Source organism: Lissotriton helveticus, chromosome 2_2 (assembly GCF_964261635.1).
Source record: "Lissotriton helveticus chromosome 2_2, aLisHel1.1, whole genome shotgun sequence".
NCBI lineage: Eukaryota > Metazoa > Chordata > Amphibia > Caudata > Salamandridae > Lissotriton > Lissotriton helveticus.
Genome location: NC_136060.1, coordinates 258,729,711 through 258,755,523, shown reverse-complemented (window position 1 = coordinate 258,755,523; position 25,813 = coordinate 258,729,711).

The following is a 25,813-nucleotide window of genomic DNA, read 5'->3' as shown; positions in this document are numbered from 1 at the left end:
GTCAAACCATGGAACTCTAAGCTTCCACCATATGCTTCATGTGTTCTTTTCCATTTTTTGAAAAAATCAGAATGTCATACTGAAAACATTTTATGAAATTGTCCACATCCTTAGAAATATGAAACATTGCTCTCCGAAATACAGATGCTGTGTAGTCAAGGCCAAAAGGCATCCAAATGAATTGTAATAAACCTTGAGAAGTACGAAACACTGTGAAATGTCTTGATTCCTTCATTTGCTCAATCTGGTGGTATGCTGAATGGAGGTCCAATGTGGAAACATTTGGCCCCTTCCAGCACACACACCACTTTGTTGACATTTGGCAGTGGATAACAATCCCCCACCAAATTGGCAAAGTTCACCCATAACGTAAGACTTTTGTCAGTCTTGCGAACAACAATGGGGTACACCCACTCTGAAGATTCCACCTCTTCATTTATACCCTCTCTGACCAACCCTTCCATCATAGCTTTCAACTCTTCTCTGACACTCACTGGCACACTTCGAAGCTGCTATTTACCAGGAACCACGTTCGCCTTCTCTTTGATTCTGTGATGGAAACCTACCAATTTTCCCAATGTCTCAACGAATACTGTAGGGAACTGTTGAATCACACATCGTTATCTTTGCCATCCAAAATGACTAAATACAGATCGTTACTTCTTAGTTGAGATTAATACACAGCTTTCAATGTCCTTTACAACCCAACACATTGACACCATTAATGGCCACATATAACTTTATTTGAGCCATCATGCCTTTAAATTCAATTTCTAATTAACCCACAATATCTATTATGGAACCATCAAAGCTTTCAGCAGTATCGTCCGACTCCTTAAGAGAGTCCAAACACACTATGTCTCCCAAACACAATACTATTTTGAAATAATAGTCCAAGGCAAACCAGAATCTACTATTAATTCCAGTGTCATGTCCAATATGTGTTTAAGAAACAAAAAAATGCCGACCCCACCACTATTCAAATGCTCATCAGCCTGAGCAAACAAATCAGACTAGATTCAAGATTTGTTTGGTATATTTTATTTATACCTTTTGCTTTTAGAAATTTTAAATGCTTAAAAATGAACATATGTCTGAGAAAGACACCCTACATTTAACATTCTACAAAAATGACATTCTACAAAAATGACACCAACATAACTCAATTATAAAACAAACACAAAACACAATATGCCTTGTTAAACAAAAAATAAATCTTTACATGTATTCAAAAGAACAACAATATTTCACAATACTCCAACTCAATGATAGAGACACGTTTCAAAGAAGAAATCAAGGAACACAGATTAATTCAGAACATTAATCAAGATCAGAACTTAATCCTGTATGAGTCATGTATTCCTTGTATTCTGCCGACGCATTTCGAAACCGTGGACAAAGTGCACGGAATCTCATCAGGGCTCAATCAATGGGGTTCTGTGAGGTGTTTTAAAAAAGAAAAAAGAGAGAGCACTATGTCACCAACCTTCATTCAGTACTGGGTGACCAACCCACCTCCCCCTGTGGTAGCCCTCCTGTACCTGTTTATGAATCAGGAGCAATTGTCGCGGTGATCCTATGATGTCATCAATTTGTCAAAACAGTGTTATCTGCAAGATAACAATGCACTAAGTATATGGAGTTATAATCAAGTGCGTCTGGTGTATACTAGGAAAGAAAAAAGACATTCATCCCTTGGACGGGTCTATATAATCCTCCCTTTCCAGTGATTTAATTTATTGATGTGTTTTCAGCCTCGGAGCATAGCGTGTAGTATTGCCTCCGCCGCAATCTTAGTCTACAGCGGCACCTCTTAATGTGTAAACAAACAGCGTTCTAGACGGGACAGAGAGCGGGACTTTAGTCTATTTGTAGTCATTGCCCAAATGGTTTCTACATGTAGGGCAATACTGAAGAGTACAAAAAAGACGAGTACAAGAAAGACGGGCTCCCACGCCCATTTACCTGCGCTCGGAAGCTTCTGCGCTTCTGCTTCGCTCTCCTAGCTGGTGTGTGTCTTCCAGAGCAGTCGGCGAGGAGACGCCTTCCCGCTCGTGTATTCCAAGAGTCACCTCGCACTAGGGAGTAGAAACTAATTACTGTTCCGTTCTCTCTAGCAAAACGGGTTTCTAAATGCGCTTGCTTACGTGGAGGCTTACCGTTTTAGTCATGCGCCCAAAGCTGTCCAAATGCTTCAAAAACAGCAGCCGCCATTTTTTTGGGAGGCGGTGATGTAGGCAAAAGCCCAGCGCTTGGGCTTGTGGTACCTGTAGTTAAAGTTGAAATTCTGATAGAGACAAGTACGTCTCAAAAGTCAGATGGAGCACTTCAAACACACAGGCAATCGAGAAAATGTATAGCCTTGAGACCTCAGACATACTGTTCAGTCCGGTCTGGCACTGTTGAACCTCATAATTAAATAGGCCTCTTTCCGTAATAAAATCTCTTCAATGTCAACATGACCTTTTCCCGTGGGCATTGTAAAAAGTACTGTCCACGTGAAATCAGTTTCCGCATGTTCCTGGTCAACAAAATGTTGGACCATGGGGGCAGTGAATACTTTATTTTTGATCCGCGAACGGTGTTGTGTCATCCTTGTGTTCACTTGCTGGTTAGTCTTGCCAATATACAATTTCTGGCAACCACAAATGATAGCGTAAACGACATTTTTTGTTTTGCAATTTGAAAAGCCTTTATTGGTCCATTTCACGTTTTTATGTTGGAATTCACTCCCCTCGAGACAGGACCCACATGACACACAATTACCGCATTTGTGATGTCCAACTATGGGTTTGAGTCCCCATTTCGAAAGTAGATCTTGCTTGGGTCTAGGTGTTCTTATGTCTGCACGAACCACATGTTGACCAATGCTTCTGTTCTTTTTGTAAGCGAAAATGGGCCGCGGAAAAGGACACTCCAATTCCTCCAATAAATGCCAGTTTTTAAGGACCATTTGTGTGTGTGTGTCATGTGGGTCCTGTCTCGAGGGGAGTGAATTCCAACATAAAAACGTGAAATGGACCAATAAAGGCTTTTCAAATTGCAAAACAAAAAATGTCGTTTATGCTATCATTTGTGGTTGCCAGAAATTGTATATTGGCAAGACTAACCAGCAAGTGAACACAAGGCTGACACAACACCGTTCGCGGATCAAAAATAAAGTACTCACTGCCCCCATGGTCCAACATTTTGTTGACCAGGAACATGCGGAAACTGATTTCACGTGGACAGTACTTTTTACAATGCCCACGGGAAAAGGTCATGTTGACATTGAAGAGATTTTATTACGGAAAGAGGCCTATTTAATTATGAGGTTCAACAGTGCCCAGACCGGACTGAACAGTATGTCTGAGGTCTCAAGGCTATAAATTTTTCCGATTGCCTGTGTGTTTGAAGTGCTCCATCTGACTTTTGAGACGTACTTGTCTCTATCAGAATTTCAACTTTAACTACAGGTACCACAAGCCCAAGCGCTGGGCTTTTGCCTATATCCCCGCCTCCCAAAAAAATGGCGGCTGCTGTTTTTGAAGCATTTGGACAGCTTTGGGCGCATGACTAAAACGGTAAGCCTCTGCGTAAGCAAGCGCATTTAGAAACCCGTTTTGCTAGAGAGAACGGAACAGTAATTAGTTTCTACTCCCTAGTGCGAGGTGACTCTTGGAATACACGAGCGGGAAGGCGTCTCCTCGCCGACTGCTCTGGAAGACACACACCAGCTAGGAGAGCGAAGCAGAAGCGCAGAAGCATTCGAGCGCAGGTAAATGGGCGTGGGAGCCCGTCTTTCTTGTACTCGTCTTTTTTGTACTCTTCAGTATTGCCCTACATGTAGAAACCATTTGGGCAATGACTACAAATAGACTAAAGTCCCGCTCTCTGTCCCGTCTAGAACGCTGTTTGTTTACACATTAAGAGGTGCCGCTGTAGACTAAGATCGCGGCGGAGGCAATACTACACGCTATGCTCCGAGGCTGAAAACACATCAATAAATTAAATCACTGGAAAGGGAGGATTATATAGACCCGTCCAAGGTATGAATGTCTTTTTTCTTTCCTAGTATACACCAGACGCACTTGATTATAACTCCATATACTTAGTGCATTGTTATCTTGCAGATAACACTGTTTTGACAAATTGATGACATCATAGGATCACCGCGACAATTGCTCCTGATTCATAAACAGGTACAGGAGGGCTACCACAGGGGGAGGTGGGTTGGTCACCCAGTACTGAATGAAGGTTGGTGACATAGTGCTCTCTCTTTTTTCTTTTTTAAAACACCTCACAGAACCCCATTGATTGAGCCCTGATGAGATTCCGTGCACTTTGTCTACGGTTTCGAAACGCGTCGGCAGAATACAAGGAATACATGACTCATACAGGATTACGTTCTGATCTTGATTAATGTTCTGAATTAATCTGTGTTCCTTGATTTCTTCTTTGAAACGGGTCTCTATCATTGAGTTGGAGTATTGTGAAATATTGTTGTTCTTTTGAATACATGTAAAGATTTATTTTTTGTTTAACAAGGCATATTGTGTTTTGTGTTTGTTTTATAATTGAGTTATGTTGGTGTCATTTTTGTAGAATGTCATTTTTGTAGAATGTTAAATGTAGGGTGTCTTTCTCAGACATATGTTCATTTTTAAGCATTTAAAATTTCTAAAAGCAAAAGGTATAAATAAAATATACCAAACAAATCTTGAATCTAGTCTGATTTGTTTGCTCAGACTGATGAGCATTTGAATAGTGGTGGGGTCGGCATTTTTTTGTTTCTTAAATATAATATATGGTCCTGCTGACCCTGCGTCCTGGGACCTACCTCCTCAACTACTCATGTCCAATATGTGAACACAACATTTGGGTGGTCTGATTGCTCCCTCGATTTCCGAACCACCTCCCAATTTCATGATAGATACCACTATGCCCTTGTTGCCATCATCCTCTCCACTGTGGTCCCGCTCATCACTAACACATGATACTTTTGTCTTGGCACTAATAGTATGAGCCATTCTTTTAAAATCCCTATACAATCTTGCAAAGTATCCCACACGCCTGCACTTGCTACACTCCTTCCTCACTGCAGTGATGATGCAATATGGTTAGTGCTTCCACACATAAAACAATGGAAATCCTTGTCAACTCTCTTTTAGGTCTGGCTACCTCCACAAGAACTACCAGCACTCACAGTCTGACCACCGCCACGGCAACCACCAGCATTCACACTACACATATCCTCAGAATTTTTACTGTCTTTGCTCAACAATTACATCCATCTATCTGATTGCTCCAAAGCTTTTGCAATTACCTAATAACCACTTGTAAATTTGGATCTCCCATTAGCCACAACTGCTCCTGAACCTTTTTGCTTTAAACATGAACATGATCTGGTCTCTAATCATCTCATCAGTGATAGGATAAAAATTGCAGTTACTGGATAAAGATTAAAATCTAGTGAGAAACTAGTCACAGGTTTCACTTTCCTCCTGTGCACAAGTGTAGAATTTAAATCGGTTGAGTGCTACACCAGTCGTGGGCTTAAAATATTTTTTATATATCTCAGCATGGCTTCCTCATACACATTTCTGTCATCATGACCCTCTATGGGTGGTAACGTTCTGAAATCCATCTGTTCCCCTGAAACTAAAAAATGCAAGAGTATGTTTTTTTTCTTCTTTTTCACAGCCATTCTTTTCTCATCGAGAGATTAATTTTTCCTTCCATCTCACCCATGTAATAGGCCGTTCTCTCTTACTTTGTGGAAATTTCAATGTAGGATCAAACTGCATATTACAAGTAAATGTTTAAGCTATATGTTGGAAAGTGGGTTATTAGTAGTGGTAAATATATATCTGCCACTGGCAATAAGGCCGCTAGCAGAGTCTCGGGCTCAGAATATGTCTCAGAAGATTATTTCCATGCTCAAATCTTGGTAGCTTTGCTGTGAGAAGGCAGGCTTAACTTCAGAGACAGGTATAAAGCATTCAAAAACACCAATTCAGTAAATAATTGAGACACAAAAAACAATAAAAATCAAACACCAATTTTTCAAAAATAGCAAATATTTATTTCTTTAAAATGACACAAAAACGAAAGAAATCCAATGTAGAGAACAGGAGACATGAATTTGTAAAGATTTAGCACTAAATTGCACATAGAAACCTATAGCACCTATTGGGACATCTGGTCATGCTAGACTGGGACCCTTTGCGGTAGGCCTTGGCCAAAGTTTTTAGCTTCTGACTTAGAAACGTTCCTGGAGCTGTTTCTGCCGGGGTACCTGCACTCCACCGTTCCAGGTTTGGTTAGGGTGTGCCGGCTTGCCTTTCGACAAACTCCCGCTCAAACTATGGAAGTCAGACTACCAGAGCTTTTGCAGCATACAGATCAGGGATCCAGCCCGGCTTGTGGTTGAAGTTGGGTGGCGGTGGCTTGACTCTCGTGGTTGGAGCCGGTCAAGGCTTTTTCCTTCGGACTTTGAAACCTTCACAGAGCTTTTTCCGCCAAGTTCCCTTGATGCGTTTCATTTGGTCAGGTTCATTGAGGGTTCACTGGATTGACTTTCGATGAGTTCCCGGTCAAACTCTGGAAGTTGGGCCTCCGGAGCTTTTCAGCGGGACGAACCTGGAGGGCAGGGCAGCTCATGGTTGTGGGTCTCCGACTTGGCTGGCCAGGTCAAGTCGGTCCACTTCTGGAGCTTTTTTCCAAAGTTGCTCCAAACTTCTATAGCATCTTCCTGAAATTCTTTTTGGGGTCCCAAAGTGTCCAAAATACAATCCATGGGTCTGTAATCTCCAAGATAGTCCTTGAAAGTTTAGGACTTCAATTCCTCCAATGCACTTGGACAAAACCCTTACAAATCCACTGGACGCACTCCAGGCTGGGGATTCTTGGTGGTGATGATCAAGGTGAGTTCTGTTAACCTGTAGCTTGAAAGGATCCACTCTTTATTCCTCTTGAAGCAAGTTAGGTTCACAGGGCTGGAGTTCCAGATTGTGCAGCAAGCGCAGTCAGTCAGAGTACAGGGCCTGGCTGGTGCCAATCGAACTTCCAGCATGTACCCTTCTTCTTCTATAAGTTTCAAGCAGCAGATCTGAGAGGCTCTGCCCCTTTCAGATATGTATTCAGTGTTCTCTGGGGTCAAGCAGGAGAGCACGCCTGTCCAATGAGGTGTAGGGCAACACTCCAGAGCATGACCATTCCCTCCAAAGTGTGGCACAATGGTCCTCCATAGAGCACTATTTTTCCAAAATTCAATGTGGCTGAAGTCTCAGCAGAGAAGTAGGAGCTAGCTAAATCAACCTCCAGGATGGCTTATTTTCATAGTCTTCCCCCCCGCCCCCAACACCTGCAAATTCCTTGCTTAAGCCTGCCATCTGGCTGGGTTCAGAGTGGAAGGGAGGTAGGAGGAATTGGCTCTCTCTGCCTGCCCCCTTCTACCTCTTAAGCTGATGCTTTAAGACTCCTCCCCCGTTCTCTGGCATTCCTGTGGAGCAGGATCCTCTTACAGGAGTTAGCCTTTCTCCTTGGGTGCAACCTATCACTTCATCAATGCAGCCTAGAAAATCCAGTTAACATTGACCAAACAGGGCCTACCAATGGAATGCTGAATGTTGGCTTACATACAAGAAAGTCTTATAACTTATTTTCTGTCCATGTTAGGAAAAATTAAATAACAGCATATTTTTGTATGTATTCATACTATTCTCCTAAGTCCTTGAATGATATTTTTTGGCCATCCCGTGAGGTAGTTGTGAATTCATAAACTATTGCCATGTTAACCTGTGTGGTTTGGGATCTACAATAGGGAAAATGAAATGTCCAATTTCTCCAACACCAAGACCTATAAAACTGCTTTTATGAGAGCCCTGCTTATAACTACTGACACCCCGACCCCTGGGACACCTTGGGGAGACTGTAGGGGTCCTAATGTAGATCCTCACTCCATAGTGCTCTTAGCACAAAAGTCGATTTTGGGAAGCACTTTACTGCAATGGGGGAAGTTAAATGTGCAATTTCTCTATCGGCAGAGCGTATAAAACCTCTTTTTATAAGGATCCTCCTTATAAGTACATGCCCCCCATCCCCTATCCTGGGGCCACTTAGGGGAGACCCTGGGGGATCCTAATATGCCAACATATTATAGTTTAATAATGTTTAAGTGCCCCTAACACCAAAGTCGAATTTGGGCACAATTGATATTTAAAAGCATTTAAAATGACCTCAAGCTCTCAGCAGTGTACACAAGCAAGTGCAGAATGGGTTGCTGGCCTCTAACTGCCATGTCCTATTATATACTAGGGACTTAAAGGTAGTTTTAATCTCCCTGTTCTATAATCTACTATGAACGTTTAGGGTAGGTCATGCCAATCATAGGGGTAACCTAACCCATAGTGTACCCTAGTGTGTGTAGGTATTTTCACTGTATTCTAAGTGTTTTCAGCATAGCACTGGCTCTGGGTCTTGTTAAACAGAGCCAAGGGACAGTTGGAGTCAGTTATCACCAGTAACAGTCAGAAACAAATGTGGGTGCCCAGGCACAGGATGACTTTGTAACACTATAAAATTCCTAACAATTCCCGAGAATAAATATGAGAAATTGCCTAAATTCTGACTTAGCCCTAAAGATTTCCACAGATTGTAGGTAAAACTGTACCAATCACTAAAAGGATTACATTGCTGAAAACAATGTCTTGTAATGTAATGCTGGAACCCTAAGTCTTTAAGCATAAAGAAAAATATAGATAAACACTTTCTCCACAGAGTTCCAACTTTGCAGCTCTGTTCGGCAAAGCGGCCCACAAAGAGTTACAGTTTCCTATCCAATATCGACTGCACCCTCCAAAATGTCTGCGCATCAGAGCCAAAAAGGAGTTGAATTCCTCTGTAAAGTAAACAATATTGGCCCACATCCCGCTGCTTACCATGTATACAGAAGGCGGTGCTGGAATCATCGTATGGAGAAGTCCGTAAATAAACAGTAGACGGAAGGAGACGCATTTAAAATCGGAAGTCAGGTGACTATGGTAATGCCAAAGACTGCAAAGATGCTGAGGGACGTACCATCACATTACTTAACATCAAAGGGATTACACACTTGTGTTGTCTTTCCATTGCTATAGTAACCCTTTTCAGCCAACAAAGTTCCAACCAGTACACACACAAGCTTGTGTGCTTGCAGTAAATTACATCTGTTTCATGCACTTACCCTGCCGCAGCATGGGCAGAGGCCACCGAAAATGTGGAAAAATGCTCAATATTCAAGAAATATCCAATTAAATCCATGGGAAAACTTAGGTGAGTCTCCTGAAGTAGAATCCTGAGTGATTACAGCCACTCGATAGAACTAAACAGCTGAAAATCTTTGTCGGGCTCACTGAAGGTAGTATCACTAATGTGCTGTCTGTGTAGCAGATGCACCTTCATAACTCGTCATCATTTGTAAAATCCACACTTAGATATTATAAAAGCCTATTTGTTGATTACATTACAGTACAACCAGGACTCCATGCAACTAAGTCCACTGGTAACTGTCCTCAGCAGGATTCCAGATATACACTGGGCATAAGAACCTCCACAGTACTTGAAGATAAACATCTCACATACAAAGGCTATGTATAGGTGAAACATCTTAAATGTATGTAACATATATATATTTATTGTAAAACCATCAGAATATGGAGGAAACATCTTGGTGGTGGACTGTCAGAAATATTTTGAAAAACTAAAGGAAGATCCAACAAAGCAGATCTTGCAGTTATATCTTACCAAACTACATGATTGGTACATGCAAGAGCTTTTGGATGTTGAGGAATTGCTGTACTTATTAACCATACACCCTGTTATCCCCACGATTTATGTACTTCCCAAAGTACATAAAAGTCTTAACAACCCCCCGAGGCTGTCCCATTGTGAGCTCATGCGGCTCTTTATTGGAAAATACATCCAGGTTTGTGGACATCTTCTTGTTTCCATATGTTGTCAATTTACCATCATACATTAACCATTCGATGGATTTCTTAAATCATATTAATGTTATACCTGGGAAGAAGGAATATGTGATGCCTGCAATAGATGGGGTCTCACTGTACATGACTATCATGCATGAGGATGGAATAAGAGCAAGTGAATGCCTTCTGAGAACACGTTCCTCGAGCCTGTTGAAACACACAAGTGGATGATTTTAGATATGATGCGCTTCTACTTAACCAATAACGTTTCTAACTTTGATAAAAAGTACTATAAGCAGAGTAGAGGTACAGCCATGGACACATCATTTGCTCCTACTTATGCAAATCTAACTATGGGTTAATGGGAGGGACAACATGTGTGTTCAGAAGAAAATAAGGGGAAAATGGTGTTTTAGGTACGTTATATTGATGACCTATTTATATGGGAAGAAAGAAACCAACTATTTGCATATACCTGTGTATATAGAAAATTAGAAAATCCGTACCACTGTTTTGTCAACTGACGGCCTGCAACAGTATCCTATTTGCGAAAGGTGCCCACCCAAAAGCCCTTAAATGGAGCATGCTGTATGGAGAGTTTCTAAGGGCTCAAAGAAACTGCTCAGAGGATCATGAATTTGAAGTACAGCTTTATGACATCTATGAAAGATTCCAGAAACGCGGATATCCTCTGTTTGTAATAAATGATGCTAAAATAAGAGCTTTGAAACAGAGGAGAGAGAATTTGCTGCTTTTGAAAAAATCCAAAGAAAGAAAGAATAGAGATATGGGATATTTGAAATTCATCAATCAATACATCTAGTAGAGCCTTCAAAGCAGCCTTAGGAAATCATTGGAAGATACTCATCAAGGATGAAGACATTAGAGATCATACTGAGGAACATCTTAGTATAACATACAGGAAGGCACCATCTCTGGGTGAGCTCTTGACACACACTTATTACCAGAGAAAGGGGCAGTGAAACAGAACTGGCTTTGAACTACTGGGTTTGTCAAATGTCATAAATGCAAGGCCTGTAAATATGGAGAAAATCAAATAGATATTAAAACATTCAGTGGTGAGGAGAAAAGAAATCAGAGAAAGAATACTGTGGGAAACCACACACATGGTATACATCTTATAATGCAGATGAAGGAAGCAATACATCGGCAGTACGGTTAACAAACTGAAATTACATATTTTACCGCATATGAGAGCAATCACCACCAGAGATTTCATGTATGCAATGTCATGAGCTATGGAGAATAACTGTAGAATATTGTAGTATATTATCAGAGTACTGTATCAATTGCTAGAAATTTTATATATTGCTAATTTTCCACGTTAAGACAACATTGTGGACCAACAGAGGGTTGCATGGATATTGCTGCTAAAGAGCTTGAATGATGGCATTTTTAGAGTTCACAGAGAAGATCCCAGTATAAATTATACATAAATTGTAGTACTGTACTAATCTAAAGTTGAGACTAAGAAATTTTGGAATGTATATATTTATAATCAAAGTTAAATCTAAATTCCACTCTGTTAATATTGTTTGTGAAATATACTCATATGAGCTGGATGATGTCCTTGGATTGGGTACTTTACCAAAATAATAACAATAATAATGAAATGTCCCATAGTAGTATTTGTTGGCTGAACAAGTATCATGTACATATTATGTGCGTATAGGTTATAGAAAACTGGAAATTATGGGCCTGTTTCCTTAAGTTAATTTTATTTGATTGTTGGGAGGAAGGCATGTGCCCTTTAAATATATGACACTTTGTACTTATCACTCTTTGACCCAGTTGAAAGATTGTTGCCGAAACGTGTAGGTCTTTTTTTCTCCTCTAAACACACGTGTACTTTTGTTTGAAGAAATGAAATCAATAAAAAACTGGAGAATCTGTTTGGCTACTAGTGTGTCGTCTTCCTAAGCTGTCTGTATTTTCTCTGGTGGTAAATGGGTGAATGTTATCATGTTATTGGACGGTGTCCGGGAGTGTGTATCATATAGTTCTGAAGAGCTGTAATGACAGTGAAACACGTGTCAGGGGTTGCTTTTATTCATTTCAGGTTGGCTTGGATGGTATTTTACCAATCCAAAGCTGTAATATTGTGCCTGGAGTGATAGGATTTTGTCCATTTGTATCTCGGCGTGGATAGCACTGTGCTAATCCTATGCTTAAAAACTTTGATAGAAAAGCAGACATTTGAGGTGAGCAAATTTAGAGTGTCGCTGGTGTTGAGGGTGCTCTATACAGAAGCTGCCTTCCACCTAAACTTGGGAACTACCCAGAGTTCTCTCCTTCGTTTTGCATAATTTCTGCGTCACTCTATGCCTGCAAGGGAATTGTTTTGACTTATACTGGGTGCTCCCTTGTGTCTGGACAAAGCTAAACCTCTCTGAAGAGCTGTAATGACAGCGAAACACGTGTCAGGGGTTGCTTTTATTCATTTCAGGTTGGCTTGAATGGTATTTTACCAATCCAAAGCTGTAATATTGTGCCTGGAATGATAACTGGCTTTTGTTATTTTTCAGCTCGGCGTGGATAGCACTGTGCTAATCCTATGCTTAAAGACTTTGCTGTACAAATGGCAAAAGACTTTGCCCATTTCTATCTCGGCGTGGATAGCACTGTGCTAATCCTATGCTTAAAGACTTTGAGTTATAGTTAGTACAACTAACTATAACGTAGGAATTTCAATGGTTTTGTACGAGTGAAATGTCCAGCTAACTATAACACCCCTGAAACCTATGGTTTTTTTCAGCGAATTTCTAAGGTTATTTAAATGCTAATTCCAAACTATAACACGACTGAAACCTATGGTTTTTTCAGTGAATTTCAAAGGTTCTTTAAATGCTAATTCCTAACTATAACATATCTGAAACCTATGGTTTTTTCAGTGAATTTCAAAGTTTTTATTTCTATATATTTATTGTTATATTTATTGTTATATTTTTTTATATTTTTTAACAAAAATTTTTAAATCTTTTTATTTTAGATATGTTACTTTTTAAATTACATTACAAATATTTGTTAATTTTTTTTAATAAAAATAAATTTCTCTTATTATTTTATATTGTTTAAAATATACTTAAATTCTTTTTTTATTATTTTTTTCTTTCTTTTTTAAGTCGCACACCCAAAGCATACCCTGCTCGTTCACTGCGCGTAAAGTGTCCGCCATTTTAGGATTGCTGTATAGGATTCGCGTAGGATGTGCGACGAGTATGACTTTTCCAACGCGGACGCTATGCGACTTGTACGGGACTTCTGGCACATACACGAGATGTACGTATTACGCGACGTGACGGACGCACGGTAGCACGGTAGCACGTGACATCATATGCATATCGGATACGGTGGGTGCGTGACTCCCGCAAATTTTTTTAATGTTCTAAAACGTATATATATATATATATAACGCTCAAGAAACTTCTCCGTGTTTGAAAAGAAGAAAGAGCAGCACTCCGGGGAGTTACTAAACATCGTGCTGTTTATTTAGCACAACAAACGTTTCGGCAAAAAGCCTTCGTCGGTGTCACAACCCATTATCCAAAACACACATTTAAATAAAATCATGTGACGATTCATGAACATCAACAAGGGACTCAACCCCCCAGCAGTACCATGAGCGCCATCTTAGAATGGTTTTAAGGATCAAAACCATACAGATTTAAACCATGAATTGGTTAAATCAAATAGGCAGAGGGCAAAATTCAATAATACATTCCAATAATTGTACAAAAGATACAGCCGTGGATCGGCAGGGGTCCCTTGAGTGAAGAGAATAAACAAAATTCATGACCACATACAATAATGTGCTGGAAATTATATATAGATATGTGCAAAATGGATATAGCCTACTTCATATATCAGCAATCAAGACGAAAAATATTATGTACTATAAATCCATCGTTAGTAAGTAGTAAAAAGAAAAAAGTGATAAATCCTGAAACACATATATATATATATCCACCAACACCACTCCCACCTCAAACTCCGAACACAGGGCGGGTGCTGTCTCCATAATGAGGGTGGGACCTCATTTTTGCTGCACAGCAACTTCAAAACACATTTTTGGAGCACTCGCAGGATCATTTTGGCTTAATTTCTTAACAGCAGACGCGTTTCGGCGTTCATCGCCTCCTCAATGCTGTAATGCTTGTCCATATTACGCTGTAAATGATTGGACTGTTATATTCTGTCCTCTTTAGCCATTGGACGATACCGGGCCAATTGGTGACTAAAACGTATATATATATATATATATATATATATATATATATATATATATATATATATATATATATATGTATAAAATAAATATTGAGACAAGACATTATTTGAGGTAATTCTAAAAATAATATTCTTTAACTTTCAAAAAAAGTACATTACTTTTAAATGCAAATTCGTGAAGTTGCGTTGGGTGCGAGCTGGGTGTGTGCTGGGTGCGCGCACTCTACGCTTACCCCATGTGACCACAAAAAAAGAGATTTGATTGGTTCATTAGACTTCCTATTCAAAGTATTGAAGGACCCCACCCATTTCAATCACTCTTCTTAGACCTTTTCTTAGGGAAAGACCTGCTGAAAAGAACTCCTGTTTTTTGCTCATTGCAGACCTGATTCACCTCATAATTTTCAAAATGGCAACAAATCCACCGTCTTCATCTGATTTTGAAGAGTCCACCACTCAGGAATTTGTTCCAGAACCTCCTCCTCCAGACAGGTATTCATCTATCGTGTGGAAGTTTTTCACATTCCCAGCTGGGTCAATGCGACCAGAGTAACGTGCAAAATCTGCAAGAGGTCCTCTCTAAAGGAAATCCAAACAAAAAATACTCGTGTGGGACTGCGAGTATGGAAAGGGGCGACCGCTCGGTCCCCCCGAACGTATGGATGGGTGCCCGAACCTCCCGGGAAGCCATTTTGGGCGGGGTGGGTGTAGCCCGGCTGGTATGCCCAAAGCGGGGTAGCCGGGGCGCGCCTTCCCCCGCCCGAGAGGGGTTGTCCTAGACACCTCGATGGAAGACCACGCCCAGTAGGCGTATCGGGGACGGGTACACGCCCTCCCGCAGAAGGATAAAGGAGCGGGAATCCAGAAGATCGTCCTCTTGTTCCTCGGATCGGAAGGCTGCACCCACTCGTTGCTCGTGAGCCCTCGACGGAACAAGCAGCAATTTTGAACGTGGTAATCTTGTTTTTTCTCTTTCAGTTTCGAGGGCCCACAGATTTCAGGACCTCGTGGATCGACCAAGGGCGGAAGACTCGAAACCATGCCTAGCAAGCAAGCAGGAAAGGGTTCGGAGACAGAGAGGATGTTACGCCTGTTGTCGAATCGGATGGCTTGTATGGACCGAAAGCTCGGACAAGTCCAGTCGCTCGGGAGAGGTTTAGCGGAGGTAAAGAAGCAATTGGCCGCATTGAACGACCCAGGTCAGCCAAAAAAGGTGATAGGCCCGGCTTTGCCGGGAATAGTCCCCGGGGGAAGAGGGAAGCGGGTCAAGGAAAGGGCGGTTTCGGGGGGGTCCCAGTTCCAGAGGTACCTCTCATCGCCCCCCTCGTACCGGTCGATAACCCGGTTCAGAACCCAGATGTAGGCCAGCCTATCCCGGTGGTGATCACCTCTGTCGAGGATGAGGAAATACCCCCAGAATTGGCCGCACAGTTGACGGCATGGCTCAGAACAAAGGTAGGGGGCACAGCGACCCCGGGAGATACGGCCGAAGAAGCCAGAGTGTTAATAAAGCAGTTGCGGCAATCGAGAGATGTCGCGAAGGCGAGTGTTCCTCTTGTTCCTCCACAGGTGGCGCCGGGAGTACCAGCAGCTGGTCAAGAAAAGACGGCGGCAACAACAGCCGATCCGGGTAAGCTCGCATTGCCGATGGTGGGGGAGGGCTCGATACCCTCAAGGCGGGAAAAAGTTGCACAGCACATTCCCTTGGCCACGAAAGAGTTAATATGGGGAGACAAATATGTCAACATGTTTTCATTGTTAACGGACCATCGTGAGATGGAGTATGCTAAAACGCAGAAATATTTGTGGCACCCTAGTGTCTGGCGCGCCAAGATGGCCGAATTCAGGGTGGAAGAGACAGTGACGAACTGGGTTAAGGCCTTCTCTATATTTACCGCAGTTATGGGGGAACGTAAACCTGAGGTTATGACTGAGTTGGTTTGCTATCAGAATCGCATTATGGATTTTTATTCAATGTATGAGGGGGAAGAATGGAAAGGCTATGACATGAAGTTCCATAAAGCAAAAGAATATGATGCTTCTTTGTCTTGGGATTGTTTGGACTCGGTGTCATGGCACAAGCAACTCCTGCCAGGGGCGACAGGTACGTCCTCGCCAGGTGGGAGCGGGTCCGGGGTAGTCCGCCAAAAGCCCGGGGTGCCCTTTCGAGCAGGCACAGGTGGGGGCTATCAGCCTAGAGTTGGCGGGAATGGCGGCAAAGGAGGGGTCTGTTGGGGCTTCAATCGAGGCAATTGTAACAGATCACAGGGGACATGCAAGTTTAAGCATGTGTGTGCCGGCTGTGGGAATTCCTCACACCCGGAAAGTGCATGTAGATCAAAGAATGGCGGGACGGGAGGAAAAGGAGGACCTAAGCAGGAGTGAGGTGGACCTTTGTAACCGATTGCCTACACCCGTTGATCTCATGGTTATGATTCCGTGGTTAAACAAATACCCTGATCATGTATCCGCTGGGGTGTTGAGGAAGGGATTCTTACATGGCTTCCACATCCCGGCAGGGGAAGTTCGGGGGAACTCCTTTTGTAGAAACCAGTTATCGGTACGGCACAACCCAGGCGTGGCAGAAAAGAGAATAGCAAAAGAGGTCAGTTTAGGACGAGTGGCTGGCCCCTTTTCCTGCCCGCCGGTGGCCGATTTCATCTGTTCCCCGTTAGGGGTTGTCCCGAAAAAAGATCCGGGGGAGTTTAGACTCATACATAACCTTTCTGCTCCTAGGGGTTCATCGGTGAATGATGCCATTGACCCAGAAGTTTGTTCGGTACGATACGCATCGTTCGACGATGCCGTGGCCATATTGAACCACCTAGGCCCTGGGGCGCTGATGGCGAAATGTGATATCGAATCAGCGTTTCGGTTGCTTCCGGTGCACCCGCAGGATCAGCGCCTGCTAGGTTTTGCATTTCAGGGAAGTTATTACATGGATAAATGCATGCCCATGGGTTGCTCCATTTCATGTGCATATTTTGAGATGTTTAGCTGTTTTTTGGAATGGGCATTTATCGAAGCTACAGGGCATAGACATGTTATGCATTATCTGGATGATTTTCTGTTTTTGGGGGCAGCCGGGAATACGAATTGCGCACAGGCGCTGTATGATTTCTGCATCCTCATGAATGAATTCGGTGTCCCATTGGCACCAGGTAAGACGGTCGGACCATCCACTTCACTGGAGTTTCTGGGAATTGAGCTCGATTCGGTGGAGGGGTGTTTCCGACTACCAGTGGACAAAGTGCTCAAATTCCAGGCTTCTTTGATGCAATGCCTGGGTGGGGAGAAAGTGACCCTGCACCAGTTACAACAAACAGTGGGTCAGCTTAATTTTGCCTTGAGGGTGATTCCTATGGCCCGCCCGTTTTTGCGCTCTATCGCGCAGGCTATGGGTGGTCTCAAAGAGGCTCACCACCGTACGAGACTGTCTGGGGAGGTTCGTCAGGATATGCGTATTTGGTTGGCATTTCTGGCGGACTTCAACGGTCGAGTCGTCTGGAGCTCCCCGCCAGAGTCTTCGGAGGAATTAGGTCTATGGACCGACTCGGCAGGGAGCGTGGGTTTTGGCGCCATCTTGGGTGATCGATGGTCCGCACAAACATGGCCAACATGGTGGCACTCCAACGGTCTCACAGGTAACATTGGGTTCCTGGAGTTATTCCCCATCTGGGTTGCTCTGATGACATGGGCTGACGACTTCAGGGGCCGCTCAGTGGTGTTTTGGTCCGACAATATGACTGTCGTGGATTGCATTAACCAACAGGCAGCACGCTGCAAAATGATCTTGAGATTGTTGAAAGAGATTGTGCTGCTTTGCATGAGATTGAATGTACTGTTCAGGGCGAAACATGTGCCAGGTGTACTGAATCATGCGGCTGATGCACTCTCTCGTTCACATATACAGGCATTCAGGGGTTATCTGCCCACAGCAGACCTAGAGGCAGCACCATTCCCAGAAGCATTATGGCTAATCGGTGCCTCGGATTACAGGACCTCGTGGCAGCCCCCAGGACGAGGAAAGCATACGAAGGAGCGTTTCGTTCCTATTGCACATATTTGGGTCCTGCAGGGAGTCAGAATTGGGGTCAGGAGGAATGCTTCCTGGGGTACCTGGTTACACTACACAGAGAGGGCCGATCAGCAGCAACGGCTGGTAGGCATATGGCGGCCATTTCCTTCATGGCCCAGGTACACGGCATAGAAGACCCTACAGGTTCTTTTTTGGTGAAGAAAGCCCTTCGCGGCTGGCAGCGCCTTGAGGGTCGCAAGAGAGATACGAGGCACCCGATTGGCTTAGTCAGACTGTCTCTGCTTTTAGCAAAGCTGGATGAGACGTGTTCCTCCCATTACGAAGCAGTTCTGTTCCGGGCAGCGTTCACATTGGCATTCCATGGGGCCATGAGGGTGAGCGAGCTTGTCGCAAGGAACAAAAGAGATATGGAGGGAGGTTTGTGCAGGGATCACATCCAGATAAGGGGTGATTCGATGGTAATCATGATAGCCATGTCCAAGACTGACCAGGGGGCTACGGGAGATAGTGTGGTCGTACAGCGCAAGGGTGGGTCCCCCGTCTGTCCTTTGAAGTGTGTGGAAGACTATTTGGCGCTAAGAGCGGCCGCTTGGGGGGGAGCTTGCTCCGACACAAGGATGGCACCCCACTGACGAGATTTCAGTTTCAGAGGGTGCTGGCACTGGCAATCGCTGACGCGGGCATGGACCCGTGCGATTTTGGGACCCACTCTTTCAGGATAGGGGCTGCTACTGAGGCTACAGCCAGGGGTCAGAGTGCCGAGGAAGTGAAACAATTGGGCCGTTGGTCCTCGAATTGCTTCAAGAGGTATGTGCGCTTGCACATGTTGTAAGTGATCAATTGACATGCACTCACGTTTTCTGTCTTTTGTTTACTTTGCAGTTTCGCGAGCCTGCCATGCAGGGCGGAATTGGAGGTCGACCCTGCATCAAGAGACCAGCGGTCAGAGATCACCGACTGGAGTGAGGATGGTATGGGTCGTGGGCCACTCATACGTGAGGCGTGCCGGTGACGTATTCAAAGAAGGTGACGCGATTCACGCACCTGGGGAATACGGGTTCAGAGTGGCTTTCCATGGGAAAGGTGGGCTCGTTTTTGACAAATTTGAGTCATTTTTCGAGGGACTTTTAGGGCGGCATAGGTCACCGCCATCTATAGTCATAGTACACCTGGGAGGCAACGATTTGGTGACACTGGGGGGACGGGTGTTACTTGAACGAATCTTGTCGGCTGTTAGCTGGTTGGCTAAAAGAGTCCCGGGGTGCACGATTGCCTGGTCCCACATGATTCCTAGAAGGAGGTGGCAGGGGGGCCTTTCGGTGTCAGCTCTGAACCATTCAGTTAAACGGGTCAATAATAAGATTGGTAGACTGTTCCGTTCTGCACAGTTGCATGTCATTCCTCATGGGTGTATCCGGGGTGACCAAATGTATCTGAACGATGGGGTTCACCTATCCAGGGAGGGGAATGATTTACTCATAGGAGACTTTGTTGCATGGCTAAGAGGTTTGAGGAAGCATGACCTATAGGAGGAGTTGGGGGGGACCGGATCGTCGGTCAACTATCCGGTCTGTGGCGGTAAGGTCATGATCGGTGAGCAGTAATTTAAAGGTCCCTAGAGTGGGGCGCCACCCACAATGGATGGGAGCGCCCGGGGGAAGACGGCCATTGGCCCCTTCCACGGGGAGGCGGCACCCACTAAGGATGGGGCGCCTAGGGGGAGATGGCCATGGGCCCCTCCCAGGGGGGGAGGCGGTTATATGCCCCTCCTTACTAATTTCCCGGGGGCCGGATATCCGCGACGGCGGATAGAGAGTGTGGGGTTGGGGGGGAGAGTCCACGCTGTCCTTCCTACAGAGACCTCATACGGGACTCGGACGACCCTTAAGATGGCGTAGAGTAGAAAGGGGCCCCCCACCACGACAAGGGAAGTTACAGTTGGCAATGAGGGTAGAGCCCTCTGCGCATGCGCCGCTCACACAGTGAGGGCGGGAGTTGGTAGTAGGGATCTGACACCGGTTAAGACCTTGCCGTTGGCCCTTAATGCTAGGATGTACAATTTGAATTAGAGTGTATGCATTTCCAGGATGTTAGCCAAAAGTACATGACTGCATCGAAATGTAATAAATGACAAATTGTACATAATGCATAATGATGAAACTTTTATTTAATGTTTTACATTTTGTTTCATATTTTAATAAACACGGCCGGGAGGGTGACTCCCTCCCGTCTTCCAAAAGTTCAACAATTGTCCGACTTCCCATCCTTGGGGATATGTGTTGGGAGGGGGTGGCGGGCATCCCGGCCATATGGAAAGGGGCGACCGCTCGGTCCCCCCGAACGTATGGATGGGTGCCCGAACCTACCGGGAAGCCATTTTGGGCGGGGTGGGCGTAGCCCGGCTGGTATGCCCAAAGCGGCGTAGCCGGGGCGCGCCTTCCCCCGCCCGAGAGGGGTTGTCCTAGACACCTCGATGGAAGACCACGCCCAGTAGGCGTATCGGGGACGGGTACACGCCCTCCCACAGAAGGATAAAGGAGCGGGAATCCAGAAGATCGTCCTCTTGTTCCTCGGATCGGAAGGCTGCACCCACTCGTTGCTCGTGAGCCCTCGACGGAACAAGCAGCAATTTTGACCCACCCACCAGCCCCTGATAGCAAATGTTTGGAGAAAAATAAAGTTTTTCTGAGTGATGAAAGTATAGGCCTTTTTTCCTTGAAGGAGTGAATAAAGGAATTTTGAGAATGTAAATACGGTTCGCATTGGAGAAATTTCTTCTTGCAGGGAAGATCAGTAATAACAGTGAGATGATGTGAACTTTTTCTTTTTAATAGGTAAACAACTGTCGTATTTATTTGTCGGGCGGTAAGGTCATGATCGGTGAGCAGTAATTTAAAGGTCCCTAGAGTGGGGCGCCACCCACAATGGATGGGAGCGCCCGGGGGAAGACGGCCATTGGCCCCTTCCACGGGGAGGCGGCACCCACTAAGGATGGGGTGCCTAGGGGGAGATGGCCATGGGCCCCTCCCAGGGGGGGAGGCGGTTATATGCCCCTCCTTACTAATTTCCCGGGGGCCGGATATCCACGACGGCGGATAGAGAGTGTGGGGTTGGGGGGGAGAGTCCACGCTGTCCTTCCTACAGAGACCTCATACGGGACTCGGACGACCCTTAAGATGGCGTCGAGTAGAAAGGGGCCCCCCACCACGACAAGGGAAGTTACAGTTGGCAATGAGGGTAGAGCCATCTGCGCATGCGCCGCTCACACAGTGAGGGCGGGAGTTGGTAGTAGGGATCTGACACCGGTTAAGACCTTGCCGTTGGCCCTTAATGCTAGGATGTACAATTTGAATTAGAGTGTATGCATTTCCAGGATGTTAGCCAAAAGTACATGACTGCATCGAAATGTAATAAATGACAAATTGTACATAATGCATAATGATGAAACTTTTATTTAATGTTTTAAATTTTGTTTCATATTTTAATAAATACGGCCGGGAGGGTGACTCCCTCCCGTCTTCCAAAAGTTCAACAATTGTCCGACTTCCCATCCTTGGGGATATGTGTTGGGAGGGGGTGGCGGGCATCCCGGCCATATGAACAAGCATTTGCAGACACGCCATCCAGTCAACTTAGCATGAGAGGATATGAGAAGACTACATCAAAATGCTACTGCACCACCAGCTGTACCAAGCACATCTGGGACAGCACCATCAACTTCTAGTTCACCACCAGATATACGTCCCCAATTTGCACGAGTCAGGATGAATTGTGTAAAATAAGGACGTCTCATTGCTTATGGTGAGCAATCAGTGGACCTTGTTTGTAGTGCTATCGACAACCACCATTGTTAGGATTTTTTTTTCTCCTCATAGTTTTTGGTTCTATTCATCCTGTTTACCTGTTTAAATTTTTTTTTTTATTAAATCGTTAAAAAAACACACAAAAAATACAAAACTACAAAACAAAAAAAAAAGTTGTTGTCAGAACTTGTCTGGTTAGAAAAAGAGCTAACCTTGTATGCTAGTGTGTGAAAGTTTAGATGTATGTATGTGTAGTGCATAATTGACTGAAAGAATGCATTTCTGATGTGTGGTGAATGCGTAAGTGCAAAACTATAGGGAAATGCTGCAGCATGACACTGTAAACTATTTAGCTACAGCATGATGCAGTATTTCCGAAGCACAGGGATGCAACATTTGTACATAAATATGTTGCAAGTCTGTGCTTCCCTCTGCACAGCTGCTTAAACTGCAGCCATGTGGTGACACATGCACCCTTGCACCATGGTCCAAGGATGTTTGTGTCATGCGGAGATTGTTTTTGTGCAGCAAGGGACACCTCAGGAAAGGCATTTTCCACCTTTAATATATGCTGTGCATTGTAGCATATATTGAAAGTGAAAAAATGAGGAGAAGTGAAAACAATTCTCCTTGTTGTGCTTTGCTACACCAATTGGAGGATGGTGCAGCTTTCATAAACATGGCCAGATTTATAATTTTTGATAAAACTGGATATATGTCTTGTTCTTTCACTGTTCTGTGCAAACACGCACATCAAAACCTTTAGAGCGCCTTTTCAACGGAAAGTGCTGTGTATGATGAGATTATCTTTACATAGAAAACAAAAAGTATATAGAATGTCTTTTTCTCACCTTGTAATTAAGAAAAAGAGTTAAAGGCTAGGCCAATTCTTAATATAGGAGTACATTTTTGTACTACTAACAAAGAACAAGATTCATTTATAGGTACTTATGTTTTACAAAACTTATACCACATATTTATATATGACTGAAGAGAAGGGATGGGGCCTACTGTCACATATGGAAAACACTTAGTGATGTGCTGTAAGTTAAATAGTTTTATTTCTTATAATTCTAAAATTACCAGGACCTACAAGACCAACATATGTCTCTATTGTGCACTATACCATGTATCTTGAAGACAGGTGTTCTGAAGCTTTCTCCTATTTGACACCTGTCTGCAATGGAATTCCCTGGCACAAATCTAGTCCATCAATCTTCCATTTTTTCAACTGTGTGTAAACACAGTCCATTGTGCATTTTAAGACTTACTTAAACTTACCTCAGCAGTAATACAACTAAAAAACGCTACACATTTTATTCAGTTGTTTTTTATAATGTAAAATATAGTAAATTCCATATTTTAGAATTAGGATCTGTAAAAGAAAAGAAAAAATAGTTACATGCAATAATACATTTGTAACAGCACAGCATAATTTTAACATTTTACAAAGTAATTTCTTTGCCTTTTTTGCTGTTCTCAGAATATATTGAATTTCACTACAAACAGTGATTTCAATCGTACTCATCACATAACAGCGGGCAAAAAAAACCAATCAATTAGATTGTTTTAAGAAAACAACAACAATCCATCCACAGTAAAATACCGGATAATACAAATTACACATATATAAAATGGTTACTGCTAAGAAAATTTTATAACTTAAATTTATAAACACAGTAAAAGTTGCAGGTTAAAATTATACACCAAGACAATGTGCAACAAAAAGTCCATAATTCAAAGAAATACCTTTCCTTGAGGCCAAATTGTATTTTTGCAGTCATTTTTATGTACTTTTTCCAATGGTAATCCTATTAAATCATAATAATAAATTCCTCAGAGGCTGAATCATCTTCCTAAAACTTTGGCTTTAAAAATATTAGGTAGGAATTTGGTAATTCGAAAGGCAAACGTTGTTTTAAAACTAACTCAGCATCAATACAAAGAGTCCAGCCTTTGTCACTTTTTAGATATGCTGTGTAATGTCCAGATGTTGTGAAAGGACCATCATGGAAAATTATTGCTACTGCTACAAAAGTCTTCCCTGATATTGATAGTTGAGTAGCTACAAAATGCTATTAAAGTGTCCAATTCTCTTCCGTCAGCTGAACAACGTTGCATCATTAAAATGATATATTGTCCATATCTTTGTATAAATAATGTTGATAACATTTCTGATTTGCATTGCCTACACTCCATGTTTTGATTTGCAGCTTTAACTAATTTATTGAAAGACACTGATTTACAGTCCAGTAATGTCAAATATAGAAATCTTTCAGTGTCTACATTAGTGCTACATGTATACATACAATTTTCACAATAATTATCCCATTTATAACAAAGGCCAAAAATATTCTCTATGTCAACACCTTCATTTTCCAATACAGTAAGCATATACATTAGAAATTCCTGAGCATCTTGTTGGATATTTTGTGTAAATTGAGTAGAACCATAACATTCATTCAAAAGATTACGAACATCGGAAACGCTTTGTATTTTACTTGTATCAGTTCTTAATTTTTCATAAACAGAATGCAACAAGCAACAATTTTTTCTCTCCCAATTCTCCATAATTTGCTGTTGCAAACCTTCAAGAAAAATAACAACATTGACCACTACATTAGCCTAGCAGTTGACACCAGAACTATTTTCAAACTGATAGCCAACAATCTCTTCAACAGTGTCCTTTTTCTTTTTGCTAGTAATCACAACATTATCTTGTTTTTTCCCTTCTCTACACCTTCAGTACATATAATCTCATACCTTCTTTTTCGACCAAGCACACACTTTTTAAATACAGGATATTTACCTAAATTGGGAGCATATGTTCTTCTTAACCTATTATACTCTTTGACACATTTTGCATCTGCAGTAACCTTTGTATCATCAAAATCAATCAAAAACAAACCAGATAATGTTCTGACTCGCGACAAAGAAACATATTCCGTACCCTCTTTAAACACAGTATTTCCAATGTTCATCAAAGCATTGTCAACACTTAAACCTTTAGATTTATGAATAGTCACTGCATATGCCAGAGAAAGTGGAAGTTGTTTTCTACGGACATATAAATCTTTAACTTCTTCAATCTGATCAAATTTAATTTTTAAGAATTCAATACCTTCTTTATTTTGATAATTACAAAACTTTGCCCATTGCTCCATTAACTAAGCGTTTTGCTACGTCCAAATTACGCCTTAAAATTATCAGACAGTTTCTACATGCTTATAGATTCTTTTCTAAACCAGCAGTTTTAGATATTGATTTTTCTAAAGAATCCAATTTTGTCTTCAATTTTCTGTCAAAATAATAGTCATTCCTTCATGCTCTATTTTATCGATGGCTTCCATTTTTGTTATTTCTTCATTTTCCAGTTTCAAAAGTTGTTTGTGAAGGTGGTTAGAGGACTGCATGCGTATTGGAGAGGGGTTTGTAGCAGTCCATGTGTTAAGGCCTGGCTCACTGCATGAGTACTTGGGTACTGAATGAATGATTAGAGTACTGCAAGGAGAGTGCCTGGGAGAATTTATAAGTGGTTAGGTTTTGGAGCAGTGAATGGATTAGTACATGGTGCTGAATGGGTCACTGGAGGAGTGCAAGGGGAGTAAGTTTTTATGCAGTTTTGTGTCAAGAAAGAGATGAAGTAACCACATACTTCTGTCACAATGGTTGCACAAGTGGACACAGACTAACAGTGTGATTCTTGATAAGCAAGACTATTTCCTGGACTTTACCAGAAGAGACTCACTAGTCTGGAAGGGGTTAGGTAACTGCAT